This window comes from Lycium barbarum, chromosome 3 (assembly GCF_019175385.1).
Source record: "Lycium barbarum isolate Lr01 chromosome 3, ASM1917538v2, whole genome shotgun sequence".
In the NCBI taxonomy this organism is placed as follows: Eukaryota; Viridiplantae; Streptophyta; class Magnoliopsida; order Solanales; family Solanaceae; genus Lycium; species Lycium barbarum.
Window position 1 is genome coordinate 129572121 of NC_083339.1, and position 18054 is coordinate 129590174.

At 34.8% G+C, this 18054-nt stretch overlaps 1 long non-coding RNA gene and 1 other non-coding gene across 3 annotated transcripts; one reads left to right on the plus strand and one right to left on the minus strand.

Moving 5' to 3' along the window:
- Window positions 1–2466: 2466 nt before the first annotated feature.
- LOC132634464 (small nucleolar RNA R71) lies at window positions 2467–2573 on the plus strand. The gene has a single exon (XR_009580185.1). It is a non-coding gene; the product is annotated as a small nucleolar RNA R71 (small nucleolar RNA).
- Window positions 2574–7082: 4509 nt separating this feature from the next.
- LOC132632472 (uncharacterized) lies at window positions 7083–16300 on the minus strand. Of its 2 annotated transcripts, none has more exons than XR_009579420.1 (3): window positions 16131–16265; window positions 15525–16041; window positions 7083–7623 (listed from the first exon to the last, which is right to left on the minus strand). It is a non-coding gene; the product is annotated as an uncharacterized LOC132632472 (long non-coding RNA). The 2 variants fall into 2 exon arrangements; XR_009579419.1 differs by lacking the exon at window positions 7083–7623 and adding an exon at window positions 11922–13449 and having other exon boundaries at window positions 13683–16041; window positions 16131–16300.
- Between the last annotated feature and the right edge of the window lie 1754 nt (window positions 16301–18054).

Here is an 18054-nt window from a genome sequence, read left to right on the forward strand (position 1 = left end):
ACAGTTCTTGTCGGAATCAACTCATTTTTAGAATTAGGGACAACAGTGATTCCCCCTTTCTTCGGCACACACTGTACTGGACTTACCCATGGACTGTTGGCAATCGGGTAAACTACCCCAGCATCTAGTCACTTAATAATCTCTTTCTTCACCACCTCTTGCATCGGTGGATTCAATCTTCTCTGATGCTCAACACTTGGTGAACTTTCCTCCTCCAACTGAATTCGGTGCTCACAAATTTCGGAGGGAATCCCCCGGATGTCTGCAATAGTCCAACCCACAGCTCTCAAATATTTCCTCAAAACTGCAATGAGTCTATGAGTTTGGACCTCATTCAGAAGTGATGACACAATAACTGGGAGGATGACATTTGCTCCAAGAAACTCATACCTAAGATGGGATGGAAGTTGCTTGAGCTCCAACTTCGGTGGCTCAATAATTGACGGTTTCGCTGGAGGAGTTGTTCGTTTATCTAAATCAAGAGACAATTTCTTGGGCTTATAGGAGTAAGACCCCAGACCGGTGAGTGAATTCACCGTCTCAATATATCCCTCTATTTCTTCTGCATCAAAATTTACCAAAGTGGCCGATAATGCTTCACCCAAGCATTCTTCCTCCATCTTGAATTCTACCGCTTCATCCGCCACATCAACAGAATTTATGACTGAAATACTCTGATAAAGACTAGGCAATTTCATACCCTTGCTGGCGTGAAAAGTCACCTCCTTATCGTTCACCCGGAACTTGATTTCATTCTTCTCTGAATCCATAAGAGCCCTACCTGTAGCAAGGAAATGTCTCCCCAGAATAATAGGAATTTCTTGATCAATAGCACAGTCAAGAATCACAAAATCTGCCGGTAGTAGGAATTCCCCAATTTGAACAAGCACATCATCAACTACCCCGACTGGCCATTTTATCGATCTGTCAGCCATCTGCAACTTCATGGTAGTTGGACTTGGTATCCCTAATCCGGATCTCTTGAAAATCTCAAGAGGCTTAAGATTGATGCTAGCTCCGTTATCACACAACGCGTTGGCAAAATCCTGCTGCCCTATGGTGAATGATCCAGGATCTTCCCTTTTTTGCACTGTGGTCTTGGAAATAATAGCACTAACACGATGAGTGATACCCACAGTGTCGTGTTTCAATGGCTTCTTCTTCTTTGTTAAGAGATCCTTCAAATACTTAGCAAACCCCGGCATTTCTTGGACAACGTCCATAAAAGGAATGTTCATCGTCAATTGCTTGAGTTGATCATAAAATCGCAAGCACTTGTCATCTTCTGTTTTCCTCACTAGCCTTTGAGGAAAAGGCGGTGAAGATTTGAATATTTGGCTCAAAGGGCGTAGAGCGCCAGAAAGTTTTGCCTTCCCCTTTTTCATGTTTTTCTCCTTGTGCCTTGAGATTATCAAGATTTTGCTCCTCTTCAGCTATAATAGGGACTTCCTCTTCTGTTTCTTCCTCCACAATAACATCAGATACATCAGGTTGTGCTTCTTCTTCAACAATTGGCTCGAGATTAATCACCTTTTTATCAGTACCTTGAAGTATTTTTCCACTTCGGGTGCTAATAGTTGCTACATGCTCCACAGAGTTTACCCCACTACCTTTCGGATTTGGAATTGTATCACTTGGTAGTTGTCCACGTTGAGGAGTATGCACTTCTCTGGAAAGGTCTCTGAATTGCGATTCAAGCTTCCGAATGGAAGCTGAATGAGATAGTTGAACCTGAGACATTCCCTTGATTGTGCTCTCAGTTCTGTCCTGATTCATTAGCATTTTCTGCATCATACTTTTCAGCTCCGCAAAATCATCAGCAGAGTTGCTAGCTGAATTGTCTCTCCACTATTGGGAATTTGATGATTGCCACCTTGGTGGAATGTAGGGGTTCGAGATCTTGTTGCCATAATTGTTGTTATTGTAATTCCCTTGATTTGGATTTCCCTGATCATTTCTGCTATAATTATTCCCTTGAAATTGGTATTGAGGCTTTTTCCATGGGTGATGGCCCGGACCTTGATAATTTTGCCTTTGATAGCCCCCTTGTGAGTTGTTGACATAATTAGCATCTTCATACTGTTGTTGCCCATCTTGGTACATCCCCTCAGGACTTGATATATTCCCTGTGGATGAGGTGGTAACTCCTCAACAACATTTACCCCTTGTGCATCCTTTTCTGCCAACTTCTTTGATAATAGATCCACCGTGGTTTGCAATTGAGCAAAGGCATGATCTCTCTCATGGTTTTCTTTTGCAATGGCAGCTAGTGATGGACTACCATAAGAGAGACTCTCACTCTCAGTTGAATGCCAAGCTTGATTGTGGGTGGTGAGTTTATCAAGCAAACGGGTGATGGCGATAAATGACTTGTCCATGAAGCATCCTCCCGCGGCAGTATTGACAGCAATCTGATTCATTGTATCTAAGCCCTTGTAGAATTTCTCCGTGAGAATAGCATCCGGAAACCCATGAGTTGGAGATTGAGCTAGATAATACTTGAACCGCTCCCATGCCGAATATAACTGTTCCCCCGGGAGTTGTTTGAACTTAAAGATCTTATCTCGAAGTTCAGCCTTTTTGCTCGGTGGGAACCACTTCTTCAGAAATGTGTTGGCTAGCTCGCTCCAGGTATGGATAGAATTGCTGAGAAGCTTTTCATACCATTCCCTTGCTTGGCCAGCCAAGGAATATTTGAAGACCCGTAACCGCAGTGCATCAGCAGAAACAGCACCGTGGGATTGTTGAGCACACACGTGCAGGAAGTTCTTCAAATGTCAAAGTGGACAATCCTCCAAAGAATTTCGGAAATAAACTTCAAGTTTCAGCAGCTGATAGATAGAACTATCAATTTTGAACGTAGCATTTCCAGTCCTAGGAGGGACCACAGCAGAAGCATAATCAGCTTCATTGATGAATTCCGCAAATATATTCTCCTCTTTGTCCTCTTCTAGTGCAGGTGGGTTCACTTGGAGTCCATCTTGGTTTCCTTGATTGCGATTCTGTCTTCCAGCCATGTTCACCTGGTTCACCACAACAGCAAACAAGGTGTGATGGACTAGAAAAAGTTTTAAAGAAGAGTACGCACAATCAGTAATTTCAACACTGTATTCCCCGGTAACGGCGCCAAAATTTGATACTCTCAAATTACACCTATTAATGGCGTAAAGCGAACGTTGTCAAATATAGTAACCCAAACAAGGTTGGGGTCGAATCTCATAGGTGTTGACACCCAATTTTGTCCTGCCTCTCCTCTGAAATACCTATTAGCGCTTATAATATTTTTGGCAAATCAAAATATATTTATATGTTTACTATAATTATTAGCCTCTTATCAATACTGGTATCATTGCAATTCGCATTATAATCATTTTTACCATCTTACGCACACGCTTCGCATTTGTCTTCGCATAATTAAATAATAGTGTTTATTTATTGTGGATTTTCAAAATATTATTACACGGCTATTACGATGTCATATAATTTTATTATCCGAGCATTAATAATTGAATTTTTTATATTAAGTAATATTTTAACACACTTTAGTATAGAGTTATTTAAATAAGTCTTTTATTTAAATGTAGTAGCCCAATCAACTCATACCATTTTCGGACCAATTCATAAAATCAGCCCACATTTTCAACCAATTCAGCCCAAATAATTAATCCACATTTTAATTCACTCAGCCCATATTTTCAGCCAACCCAGTCCATTACCCCTTTGAGTCCGACCCAGTCTGGGCCAAGCCCAATGGCAAACAGATTGCAGTTGTCTTTTAAAAATGGGCTGATCCTATTTAACTCTCTCCTCTACTTTATCTTTTACATTTAACTTGTATGTCTAATGTTTTTATTTTGCTAAGTTAGATGAATCTTAGAGACATTAGTGAGTTTAGTAATGGGTAGATAATTTAAGGCAATTAGCGATTAATTCACTTTCCGAATAATTGATTCTCAAAAAAAAATAGCACGATTACATATTTTGAATTAAAATAATTGTGTTTTATCTTTCTATCCTAGAAATTCCAAGAAGTCACTAATAGGCAAATATAAACTCAAGTATATTTTATAGATAACTCCTCAAGTTTGAATCAATCATGCATACTTTTAGCTAAGCATAATTAATAAGAACTAATAAAAAGGATAAAGAAAACTCACTTCCTCTTGAATCCTATTTATAAGTCTAGATTTTCTACATTAGTACATTCATATAACATAATCTAAAGTTCAAAAAATTGCTAAATCTTTTCTCAAAAGCTATTATTTATGGGCAAATTATCATATTTCCTACAAATCTCATCTCTGAATAGCATTTACTATACTTTCATTTAAAGCCTTAACAACCTTTATAAGTCTTATTTCAAAAAATGGCATTTAAAGTTTTCTTTTATACAAATTATTATATTTTCTGTAAATCTTATTTTAACTAACATGATTTTCTTTTTAAAACTTCAGCAATATTTTAAGTCATTTTTCTAAAATTTAAGCACTGTATTTAATCTAATCAATTAACCTAAGTTTGGCCGGACAACCGTAGTTAGCGGATTCTAAAGGATGCCTAACCCCTTCCCTTTAGGATAATATAGAGCTCTTACCTAGAATCACACTGGTTAAGCAGACTATTAATGGAGGTTTAGTTTTAACTTTACCTTAGTTAACATTTAGGTGTCCTAATTCACCGTTAAATTAATTAGGTGGCGACTCCTTAAAAACAAAATAAATAGGAATCACCAATATGTTGTACTCCCGCTTCAACCCGGTTAAAATAGGGTATGACAATAAGGAATATGGAGAGAAAAGGGTACTAATTGTATGCGATACTAGTCTTTAAAGGCTTTAATCCTATTCCAAACAGTTTGAAATAATTGTTGATTAATGTAATTGAATACTTTGACTTGAATTGTACTTAATGCAAGAGAGAGACTAAGGTTGTGTTCCCCATTTTGATTAGATATTATGCTTCAGGTTTCAATGTGATATATTTCTAATGGTTGTTCTAAGAGTATGCACTTGATCTCTTAAGGTCTTCCTAATGTTTCCCAACAGTTAGGCCGTATTTCCTCTTTATGATTTTTCCAAATGTAAAAGAGTTGAAATCGAAGAGCGACCAATAATGCCAATTTAGACTTGTTTTTATCCCTAAGTTAGTCTATTAAACGAGGGTTAACGCCCCGAGTCATTGTTATTCAATCTTACCAATACTGACTCTCTTTCCCAAGAAAAGTTAATATAATGGCTTAGGCTAATGCTTGCAATCATTACCCGACGCTAACGCACAAAGATAGAATAAATACTAACAACCATTATGCATATATCAATAGTAGAAACCCATTCACATAATACCCATCATGGGATCCACAACCTTAGAATTAAAATTAGCTACTCATCATTTTGGTGAACAAAGAAAGTTTAAAAGTTAACATAATATACTTACGATGCTAATACAATATGGAATGGAAGTGAAGTTGGTGCTTTAAATGCTCCAACCACTTCAAAAATTCAAGACTAAAGTTAATGCTCCAAAGAAAATCAGAATTCTCAATTAAAACCCTATCTTTAAGTATTTATAGGGCCAAAATTCGTGTCAAGTTTCTGGACAAAAACACCCTTACGTGGCATCGTTACGGACCGTAACACAGGTTACGGTTCGTCCTTCGATTTCGTACTTTATCAGCTTGATTAGGTCAACCGTCACAGCTTCTTACGACGGACCGTAACACAGGTTACGGTCTGTATCTTCCAGCGTATCATGGCCTCAGTCTTCAGTGGCCAATGCGTTACGCCATGACGTTACGCCCCGTAACCTAAGTTACGGACCGTCCTTCTGGGCGTAACCTGTGACACTACTTAGGCAACTTTTTGGAAATTTTCCGCAGCTTACGGTACACATTACAACCCGTAACATGAGTTACGGACCGTCCTTAATTGCGGCACTTATCCTCTTTGGTACGGATCACGTTACGGCCCGTAACATGAGTTACGGACCGTCCTTTTGCTCCAAGTTGTCCGTTTTTTCAGCATTTCTTATCATTTCCGTTCCTTAGTCAACCAACCCTACAAAACACCAAAATAACATAAGAAACAATGTAAAAACACTTAAAAACAAGCAACACTTCTAGTTACAAAGGCATAAAATGTGCCGAAATTCACGGCACATCAACACCAGATCAAACATATATTGTAAAATATAGCTATGAAAACTTATGTCATCAATGAAATATCCATTATTAAGATGTCATTGAATTTGAAGGTTCGTGTATGCGATTATAGCAACATCAAGATGCGGAGAAGCCATACAATCCATTTTCTTAAATTATAACGTATGAGTATTCTACACCTCACATTCTTGAGTCTTTCAAAAAATATTCCACAAGCACTTGTAAAGCAGGTGTTGATATGGTTTTGTGGAAGTTGTTGCTATGGTTTCATGATAGGATGTGATACGCTCAAATTACACCTATTAATGGTATAACGCGAACGTTGTCAAATATAGTAACCCAACAAGGTTGGGGTCGAATCCCACAGAGAACAATATGTAGGCAATTTAAGCAGATTAGGAATTATCACTAACAATAGCTAGACCGAATGCATTAATGGTGGTTTTTGATAAGGTTTTGATAAGATACGAAAATATAAATTCTAATCTAGAAAGAAAGTAAATTGATCAATGGCAACAAGAATGGAATAAAGGAAACTAATTCTCAAGTAACGATCCAATATATTTCACGAATTATAAATAATAGCAAGTTTATGTTATTTAGCCTCGGATAATGACTCTAAATTAACTTCTCCCGAAGATTAACTAGACTACCCAATTGAAGATCCCTCAAGCAATTAGGAGCATTAAGAACACCCGAATATGGCTACAAGTGGTATCGCCTATTCCTAGGTCAATTTCCATTAGATGAGGGTTAACGCCCCAAATTCATGTTAATTATTCTATCCCAACCCCGTTCTTCCTCTTCCGAGTTTTAAACAAAGTAAATAGGTGAGTCCTAGGGTTAGCTACTCCCTTGAGAAACGTTCAAGAACAAGAATAATTAAAATAACAAGAACTTACTTGATTAAGAATAATGCCGATGAATAAATAAGCATAACAAGAGTATCAATCTTAATTGTCACCAAGAAATTCCCATAAATAAGGATTAAATAAAAGAAAGAATATTTATGTAGGAACCCTAGCCTCCAAACTTGAGTATAATGCCAAAGATATCTAAAAATTGTGGCTTATAAAATATTTATAGGTGTAAGAAAAAGCCCAAATAAAATGACTGAATCCAAAACAAATTAGGAAGAGTTGAATTTCGGATCACCCTTGGTCGCTTCGCTTGGGCCTCTGTCCAGTGAACAATTTCTTTTTGGTACTTCTTCTTGGTCTTCGTTTCCTGTAGCTTCCACGTTATTCTTTTTGCACTTGCAACTTGTTACTCCTTTGCACATATGTCACTTCTTTGCACATATTTCCAATTGTTAGATGCAGAATATTCTCTTCATTTAATGATTACATGACTTTAAATAATATGCCCCTCTTTAGCCTCTTGTTCAGCTGTACGCATTAATATCATATCCAGCACTTTCTATCCAATTTTTCTTCAAATATTTTTATTTTTACACCGCTTTATTTCTACACAATAAAATATAATATTAAGCACAAATCAATATAATTAATACTCAAAAGACAATCAAAAGTATTAATATGTGAGGCAACAATGGCTAAATATATGCAAATTTGGCCTAACATCAGGATGTAAAATTCTCAATTAAAAATTTTCAGAAGCAAGTTCTGACTATGAAAAATTGAGTATCTCTAATCTGAAATGTGGCTTACATGAGCAAAATTCGTCCCTATTTTAGTGTTCTTTTGAGTAGTTAAAATGTAAAATTTTAGTATCAGAATTTTATAAGTTCATGGTAAATTGTGCATTTTTGTTACTTTATAAATTATAGGACTTAGTTGTTTGCTTGATTTGCAATTCTACAATGATTTTTTTTTTAATTTTAAATATGTGTATATACAATGATTTTTTATTTAATTATTGATCAATTAATTCATTGTGTCTCTGTTATTAATTTTTCTGCTTATAGCACGCGAGACTATCAATACTGACTATTATATCTTCATCAATTGTAGATTCATCAGGTTATGATAAAGCAACGTATGAAACTTACGACGTAAGTACATTATATTTAAATGTTTTATGCTTTTAAAATTTAATATTTTTTTGTTTGATTTCTAAATCAAATAGACTATATAAAATAGTTGTTATTATCACTTTTTCATTGCAGGATACATGATATTTTGAGTTTATTAGCAATATTATTTCTCTTCGAACTTTTTAACTTTATAATTTCAAGATATTCAAGCTACACAAATTTGGCGACAACATTTCGGTGAGTTGGAAATTGTCTCATTAGCTAGCATCAAATATTGGAGGTCTTATTCTTCTAATTGTTAAATTTATGATGTTTAAAATCTTTGTTGTTAAGATGTTCTCTACCCCCTTTTTCTTGATTTTTGTTTTCGAAGTGTTCATGACACAGGATTTTGAAGAAGTTGATTGGTAATTGTTGTTTTGTTTTATGTTCAAATATCGAATTAAAACTTTATTTTATGTAATGTATTATTATGTGTTGTGCCTTAGCAACCTTGCTTCTACTGGTATGATTTTAATTCTATATCAATATAAGTGTGGTTACGTCTCACTCTCTTATAAAGAATAACTTATGATTGTAGTATTTCATAGTTTATTATTTTAGAAGATTTTGTTGGATATCTCATTTGGGCGGCGGCGATAATATGAGGAAGTTTGAAGTTTACACTTTTACATATTTTTTAAAAAATTATTCAAGGCGCCTCTACCTTTAAGGAAGCTAGAAAGACTGTGTATCGAATTGATACTAACTTACAAGTTTTTTAATTGACGTTTCAATGTCTAAATGCATTTTAAGACAAGACTTTAGAATGTTATTTGAAATCCTAATCCATTTTAAAGACCACTTAATTAAAATTTAAATTATCAACATGTTTTATGTGAGTAGTTATCTAGCTATTATACATTAAAAAATTTCAAACATTATATCTTGATGGATACATATAAATAATTGTAATCTCAAAATTTTGCTATCGCATTTTCCTTTCAAAACATTTATTAATCTTTTCTTGCAGTGATTTGTCATCTTAAGGCACCAAATTTTATTGTAGTTTGAAGGCAAAAATATCTTTTATTGGACTTTCCAATAACAAAATTAATAACATTTTTAATAGGAGAACATTTCAATGTAGTTAAGTCAAGTTGCAAGTAATAATAACTTAGTACTAATAGCTAATACAAAGAACAAAAAGACAAAATAAACATACAAATAAAAAGAACTTTATAAAAATATACAAGGATCAGATTTATTTGAAATTTTAGGTGAGAAAGTTCAATTTTTTTATTAAAAAAGCAATATAACGATTAATCAAGCGAAGAGTACCAAGAAATAAAATAAAACTGAAATACTAAATAGTGCTAAAAAGAATATTGTTTATCATAGAATTTCGTCCATAGAATAAAAGGTAAAAACTAAATAGTATTTGATGAATGGGAAAAGATATTAAATCATGTTAATTTAATGAAAATTCACATAAAAATATTTTATTGAATCCCATAGATTTTTTCTTATTGATTTCATTTCATTAAGAAAACAAGGAACATAATATTTATTTGATGACTAAAATTCATTTTTCTTAAATTTTTATAGAGGCGTTTTATTGAATACGCCGCACTAAATCAAGTGGAAAGATCATAAAATGCCTCATGAAAATGTTTTTAAAATATGTTATCGTAAAATCCAAAAAAAAAAAGGAAAAAGTAAAAAAAAAAAAATGAAGGGTAGATCTACTATTTCAATTTGAGAGGAGAAATTTTATACAAAAAGTTCAATATATGAAAAAAGAACTCTATCTATTGTGTATTGATAAGAACACAGAATTGAAGTAGTAAATAAAGCTAAAAAATGTTATGAAATAAAATTGATATAATCCAATATAAGAGGGGCAGGGGAGGGGGTAATAAGACTTGACCATAAAAGAAATGTAGTCAATCGTGACATATGCACGCTGACGCTTTAAGAAAAAGCCACTTGACTAATTTAGAAAAATATAAATGTATGATGTAATTGATAGGTTAATTTTGAATTCAAATTATTAGATTAAACTTTGATTAATTGGTTTTTTTTAATTTAAATAAAAGATAAAAAGAAAATTGAATTGAAAGATAAATATTCTGAGAAAATATCTATCTTTTTTTTTTGTTTTTTCTTGGTACGATCAACTTTCATAAATTAGTATGAGTCAAATTATATAATTGTGATATTGAGTTTCCTCAAAAAGCTATTTGATGATTTGTATTTGTATGATTTGTTTTTGTTGATTTTATAAAGTATTTGTCACTGGTACATTGTATTGAGAAACAAGGTGACCATTATTTTTTTGTTAAATCAATATACTATGTATGATTGGGGCTTTTTAATATTCTCATCATCTTTGCTATTTCTGTTATTATCCAATATTGAACTCATGCTCGGATAGTATATATATGTAGCAGGCAATAATATTTAGCCAAGTCGTAAATTATTAGAAAATCGGAAAAATTTGGCATGTTTATAAGTAGTACAATAAAATTGAGTGTAGTTAATTTTTGAATTGAGTGCGCTTATATTTCGAATTTGATTTGAACAATAAATCTTTTTAAACTTAGTGTTGTTAATCTTTTTTTGTTTAAAAGAAAGATAAGGAAATCATTTTTAGTATTAAGAGGAACTAAGATAGGAGTAAAATTTAGAAAAATTTAAATACTAATATAGGTTTTTTCAATAAATTAAAAGAAGGAAAACGAAGGGAGCGGGGGGTTGGTGCCGGGGGGGGGGGGGGGGCAGGGAGGGAGGGAGGTTAAAAATAATATATGTGTGGTGTAATCATAAAACTTAGATATCAAAGCTTCCTTCTTTTTTCTTTTCTTTTACAAAAAAACATATTAAAGAATATTTTGATATCCTTTAATTTATTTTTTCACGTGTAGGAGTACTAGAAATTGACCTATAAAGAGAAATCAAATGATCTCCAAATCTCTAGAAGAATGACAATTTATAAGTAATTACATTTGTCATAATCGTAATATAAACTAGATATGATAATTTTTATGATTAGTTGCTGTTAGATTATGTAAATATTTAGTCAAAAATATTTTGTAATCTTCTATTTTAGGATAGCATACATTAGTCAAATTAGTTCCTAATTTGTAGCTACAATTACGTTGTAAAGGATGTATATTAACCTATGGAATGAATGAGAATAATCACGGCAATTATTCTCTGCATAAGAACTCTGAGACATGAATAGGCTATTTTTGTCCCGGGAGACGGCAATCCCCAAAAAATAGCTCAACGGACCCAAATCTTTCATTGCAAATTCCGTAGCTAACTTGGACATAATACCGAGTCTGAGAGAATCTGAAGATGCAGTTAGAATAATATCATCCACATATAACAAAATGTAAGCAGTATCATTTCCACGACAGTAAGTGAAGAGAGAGTTGTCAGATTTGCTATGCGAGAAACCAATGGTTGCCACATATTCAGCAAAACGCTGATACCATGCTCGTGGTGCCTGTTTCAAGCCATAAAGAGACTTACGCAAGAGCCAAACATGATCAGGACGAGCCGGGTCCCGGAATCCCAAAGGCTGATACATATAGACGGTCTCATTCAAGTTGCCATGTAAGAAAGCATTCTTTACATCAAGTTGATGAATGGGCCAAGAGTGAGATAAAGAAATGGTAAGAACCACACGGATAGTTGCCGGTTTGACAACCGGACTGAAAGTCTCGTCACAATCAACACCTTCCCGCTGAGACCTGCCATCACCTACAAGACAGGCTTTATGCCTCTCAAAAGAACCATCAGATTTCTTTTTATGCCAAAAAATTCACAAAGACCGAATAATATTAGCATTTGAAGGACGAGGGACCAACTCCCAAGTCTTACTATCAATAAGAGCATTATATTCATCCTGCATAGCATTTTTCCAATTCGGGTCATTAAGTGCACCAACTAGATTCCGGGGAATAGGAGAGATGGAGGTGGTGGTGGCACTTAAGGCTTGATTTTTGTATTTCAAATTCGCCTTAAATATCCCAGGTTGACTACGTGTAGTCATGCGAGGAACTGGTGGCAATGTAGATGTGATGGGGCTGGCAGGGACGGGAAGAAGCTGCTGGGCAGCTGGGGTGGTGGAAGCGGCTTGCTGGACAGGCGACAAGGGAGGAGAGGAAGCGGGTGGGTTCGGGTGGTGGGTTGCAGGAGGGGGAGCGGGCCGTAAGGGCGGCATTTGTGGAGCATTGGCCTGGTCATGCAACAAATGTATTCTTAATGGAGAATTATCATCACCCAAAAACTCATATGAGGTAGGAGTTGGATTATTTATATTTGAAAATGGAAAAGAGTTTTCATCAAACCACACATGCCGGGCTATGATTATTCTTCGGCTCGATAAATCATAGCATTTGTACCCCCCGATGATTGGCAGGATACCCTAGGAAAACACATGGAGTGGACCTAGATTGTAGCTTATGAATTTGTGTGGAAGGGAAGAGAGGAAAGCATAGACAACCAAAAACTCGGAGATGAGAGTAGGATGGATTCTTTTGATAAAGAATCTGAGTGGGTGTCTTATATGCTAAGATTTTAGAAGGGAGAATATTGTGTAGGTACGTTGCCATGGCCAAAGTGTGATGCCAATAGGAGGGGGCATAGATGCATGGGCAAGAAGTGTACGAACCATGTTGTTTATGGAATTAATTTTCCGTTCCGCCTTACCATTTTGGGGTGAGGTGTGCGGACAAGAAAATCAAAAAAGCATCCCGTTTTGTTCACAAAATTTATGAAAAGGACCATTATCAAATTCACGCCCGTTGTCACATTGAAAAGTTTTGATTTCTTTTTCAAATTGAGTGTGAATGAAAATCCGGAATGACAAGAAACAATAATAAACTTGGGACTTTGTTTTGATGGGAAAAGTCCAAAGAAAATTAGTATAATTGTCAAGAAATAAAACATAATATCTGTGACCGGAAGAGCTAAGAACAGGTGAAGTCCATAAATTACTGTGAACAATGTCAAAGGGCATAGTAGTAGTTGAAAGAGAGTCATAAAAAGGCATTTTAATTAATTTCCCCAAAGGGCAAGAATGACAAACATTGTTTCGAGCCTTATTACATTCAATCAAATTACTACTACGTAAAGAACTAAGAATTACATCCCCCGGATGACCCAAACGAGAGTGCCAAATATGAGGAGAGATGACGGTAAAAGCAGATGGTGCGGAAGACGAAATGGCTCGATAATTTTTGGAGAATGGATAAAGATCACCCGAACTCTCACATCTCATGAGTTTGCTCACCGTCCGTAAATCCTTCATAGAAAAACCAAAAGGATCAAATTCAACAGAAACCATATTATCGATAGTAAATTTACGAACGGAATTAAGGTTTTTGATGAGTTTAGATGCATGTAAAACATTTTTCAGGTTTAGAGAAGGATTGACTCGAAGGGAAGTATGACCATAACCACGAAGCAGAATCATGTTACCATTACCAGCAACAATGCCATTGTTTTTGCTCAATTGATAGTAAGACAAGAGAGTACCTTGAGAGTTGGTCATGTGAGATGTGGCTCCGGTGTCCATGTACCAATTGTTGTCATCGGATGGATTGAAGAACATTGTATGCATAACTTGATCAATATCCGTGGGCACATACCCACCATGTGATGCCGGGGCTGCCGAATAGAACGACTAGGGAGGGCGAGCACCGAGAATGACCTACTGTGACTGGGCTGGGTGTGGCTGTTGCCACCCGCGAGGCTGCTGCCACCGGGTGGTGGGGTAGGGACACGATGGAGTGGCCCACGGCTGTGGCCCCCATGTACCAATTGTTGTCTCAGAGTTCTTATGCAGAGGATATTCTTGACAGGGTAGGCATGTCACAATGTAAGCCTTGCCCCACACCAGTTGATACAAAGGGCAAACTCAGCGATACTTCGAGCGCCCCATATGAAGATCCTACGAAGTATCATCGTCTGGCAGTTGCCTTGCAATACTTGACTTTTACTCGGCAAGACATATCGTACGCAGTACAACAGGTTTGCTTGTTTATGCATGATCCCAAAGTCGAGCATATGGAAGCATTAAAACGCATTTTGCGTTACATTCGAGGTATAATTGAGTTTGGTACACATTTACACAAAACCTCTCTACAGTCACTACTATCATATACATATGCTGATTGGGGAGGATGTCCAGACACTCGACGCTCCACGTCGGGTTATTGTATGTATTTTGGGGACAACTTGATATCTTGGTCTTCAAAGCGCCAACCTACTCTATCTAGGTCTAGTGCTGAAGCTGAGTATAGAGGGGTTGCTAATGTTGTCTTTGAATCATGTTGGATTCGTAATCTGTTTCTTGAACTCAATTGCCCTATTTGTAAAGCAACTTTGGTCTATTGTGACAATGTGAGTGCCATTTATTTATCTGGAAATCCGGTACAACATCAACGTACCAAGCATATTGAAATGGACAATCATTTTGTTCGCGAAAAGGTTAGATGTGGAGAGGTTCGTGTCCTACATGTTCCGTCCCGTTATCAGATTGCTGACATTTTCACCAAAGGTCTTCCGCGCGTACTATTTGATGATTTTCGGAACAGTCTAACCGTTCGTAAACCTACCGCTTCGACTGCGGGGGTGTGTTAGATTATGTAAATATTTAGTCAAAAATATTTTGTAATCTTCTATTTTAGGATAGCATACATTAGTCAAATTAGTTCCTAATTTGTAGCCTACAATTACGTTGTAAAGGATGTATATTAACCTATGGAATGAATGAGAATAATCACGGCAAATATTCTCTTACAGTTTCATTTGATACCCGCCGCGCATCGCGTGGGTACGAATACTAGTATATAAAATAGGAGAGGTATAAGCAATGTGGTTAAGCCAAGTGGCAAGCTAATAACAAGCCAGTTGACAATTTTAAGACAAAGTTAATGAGAATTAGGACAAAGTTTATAAGAATTTTAATAAATAGCTTTTTTGAATTTAAATGAAAAGATAAGAAATTTGAATTTGTATATAGAAATAAAAAGTTGAATCTTCATGATTAGAGGAGTTTTCAACTCTACTCCAATTCAAAGTCCCAAGAGTTGCACCAGTGAAAAAGATGTCTATAAGGATTTAAGAAAGAAGAAAATTCATCCTCTTTAAAGCTAGAACTTATATTCATGTTCAATTGATAAGAGTCGCTGTCAAAATCAAATGAAGAATGAGGGCACTGATCGTTATATCTACTTTCGGTTTTGACAAGGTTATAGTATATAGTTTTTTTTTGTAGACACAAAGTTCGACAAAATGTAACAGTAGCTTAGTAAAAATGCACAACACAAGCAAATGGAACACATTCTAACATGCTTTTATAACACATCAATGTACCTTTGGAGCTCCTGCATGATAGAAGACTAAGTTATAGAGCACCTGTGGAGAAAGAAAAGCGACAAAAAACTATTTAGCTGTTTCAGGCATATATTCAAACACCTTGGGTTCATCAGTCTGCGTAATTCTATAATAGCACAACCCAATTCACACAAAGTACAATAAGCACACATGCAACAATTAGCAATACTGGATATTCGACCGAATGATGTCTTCTTATAAAAATTCTAGCTCTGGCACAAAACCCAACAACTTCTCCACCAAAGTTGAGCCAATGATCCACAATTGAAGAATCTCCAAAGAATATATTTCACACATAACTCAAACTACACTTATACTTGAGAAACATAAATTCATACACGGTCATAAGTATGTTTAACGGTAGATATTCATCATTTAAAGAAATTTAAGACTTTAAAAAGAGATAAAAAGAACCTCATAAACTGGCCAGCCCGAAAAATGTCTAAACCATCACAACATCATAAGACATATCTGATTCCTCTGAATGCTCCAAACACTGCATAACACCAAAAATCAAGAAAGCTTAATTTAGAAGTCATGGAAAGTCAAAAAGAAAAAAGGAAAAAAAGCACCATGAAAACTCACAGAAGTAACGATGCAGAGGAAAAAGGAATAGAGACATGGGTTCAGGATGTATAGAGGAAATGAAGCCAGCTGTCCCACAAAACCAAGTGATGAAACACGTGTCACCAAATATAAAATTAAGACCGCTTACTGAAATGCTCATATAGTTGATCACATTAACGAAAATGCCCTTCGTCGTGCAAGAGCCTTCACTTATTAATAGTAGAAATAAAGTAGATATGACTATTTGTGTTATCAAAATCAAGAGGCCCTCTCCATTCTTAGCAAGATTTCATTAAATTAAAATATTCCTTGTATAAAAGATTTGAGTATTAAATCCTTCTATAAAGACTTGAATATTAAATCAAATAGTTATTGCAACTCCATTAATTGAAGCAATGATTTGGGAGTCGTACTATTAACAATCAACTTGCTTCTTTAATTGACCCAATTATTCTCCTTTAAGGAACCGTGTGAACACAAATATGTAAAAAAAAAATGTATCATTTAATTCAAGAAGAAATCCAAATAATATATAAAAGTAATGACTACTCTTTTTTACATTAAGTATGTGTTTGTGCATAAATGGTGTGCTAAAATTATCACCATCACAGATGGCAAAGCAATAGATCAACGTGTTAATATGAAAATAATTTAATTGCTCCTATTAACTAGTTAACAACTTAACATAACCGCTTGCAAAGAGAACAATATGAACAAATTAACGAGGATCCAGAAAAAAAGATCCTCTTAATTACTTTCTTCTTATTATTTTCCATATTAATATAGTAAATATTAGCTAACCTGAGGAAAACGTGAAGGTGTTTCACTATCTTTTTTATTGTTTTCTTAGTAAACTGAATTAGGACGCAACAATTACTACATAATCATGTTATTTTAAAAAGAGAACTAGTTCGCTAACTAATCTACTAGTAATAGTTTGCACGTGGCAGAGCTTAACGAAGAAAAGAAGAATCAGAAAAAGATAAAATTAAATGAAGATCTTTTACATCGTTTTTTTAATTGTGTATTATGAGACATGATTATTAGGAATTAACAGATTAAGAACCTAATTGTTTGAGTAGAAAAATAACTTGGCTAGTCAACATAATTTCATGCATAGGGAACTTGAGGAGAACACGTAAGAAATATGAAAGGGTAAAAGTTAAAACATTATTAGGTCATTTAATTAGCAGTAAGTAATTTTAACAACCTTAATATAGGAGGTTAATAGTTAACCTGGTTGTTAAGTGAAAGAACTTGGCAAAAAAAAATTAAAGTTCATAAAAAAGATAACAGTAAATTAAGGTGGTATCGCTTTTTTAATTTCTTTACAATAGCATGTAATTGAATCAACATATAAAAACATATTGTTCGTGGTATTCATTTTTGCCTGACAACAAAGTTAGGTTATATAAGTTAAATCAAAGAGCCTTTACTGATTTGTTTAGTTGCAAAAGAACTTGGCGGAGAAAACAAGGTACATGAAAAAAGACAAATAGTTCAGTTAGTTGTGTTCTCTTTTGTAAGATAAAACAAAGTGGAAATATAAAATTTGATTGTAAATTTCGAGAAGAAAACGAGAAACACGAAACAAAAGTTTGAATATTGTTTTAAGTATTACTATTACTTAAATGCTACAAATTTTTTTATTTTATGAAATTGTTATTTAAACAAACTTAACACAAATATATAGCTAGTTTAAAATCTAACTGCGTGCAACTAAAACTTGAAAGAAATAACAAGATGTTATTCTCTTCCGAGGATCTGTCAATTTCACTAATTGGATTATGTTTGCAAATAACATGGTAAAAAAACATTTATACTCTCTTATAATTATCAATTATAAGCTAATTTTTTTTTATTACTAATATCTAACTTGAATTAACCTATATCATCATCAAAGAGATGTGTTAACCTCGTGATAATTTTTTTGAGGGGTACT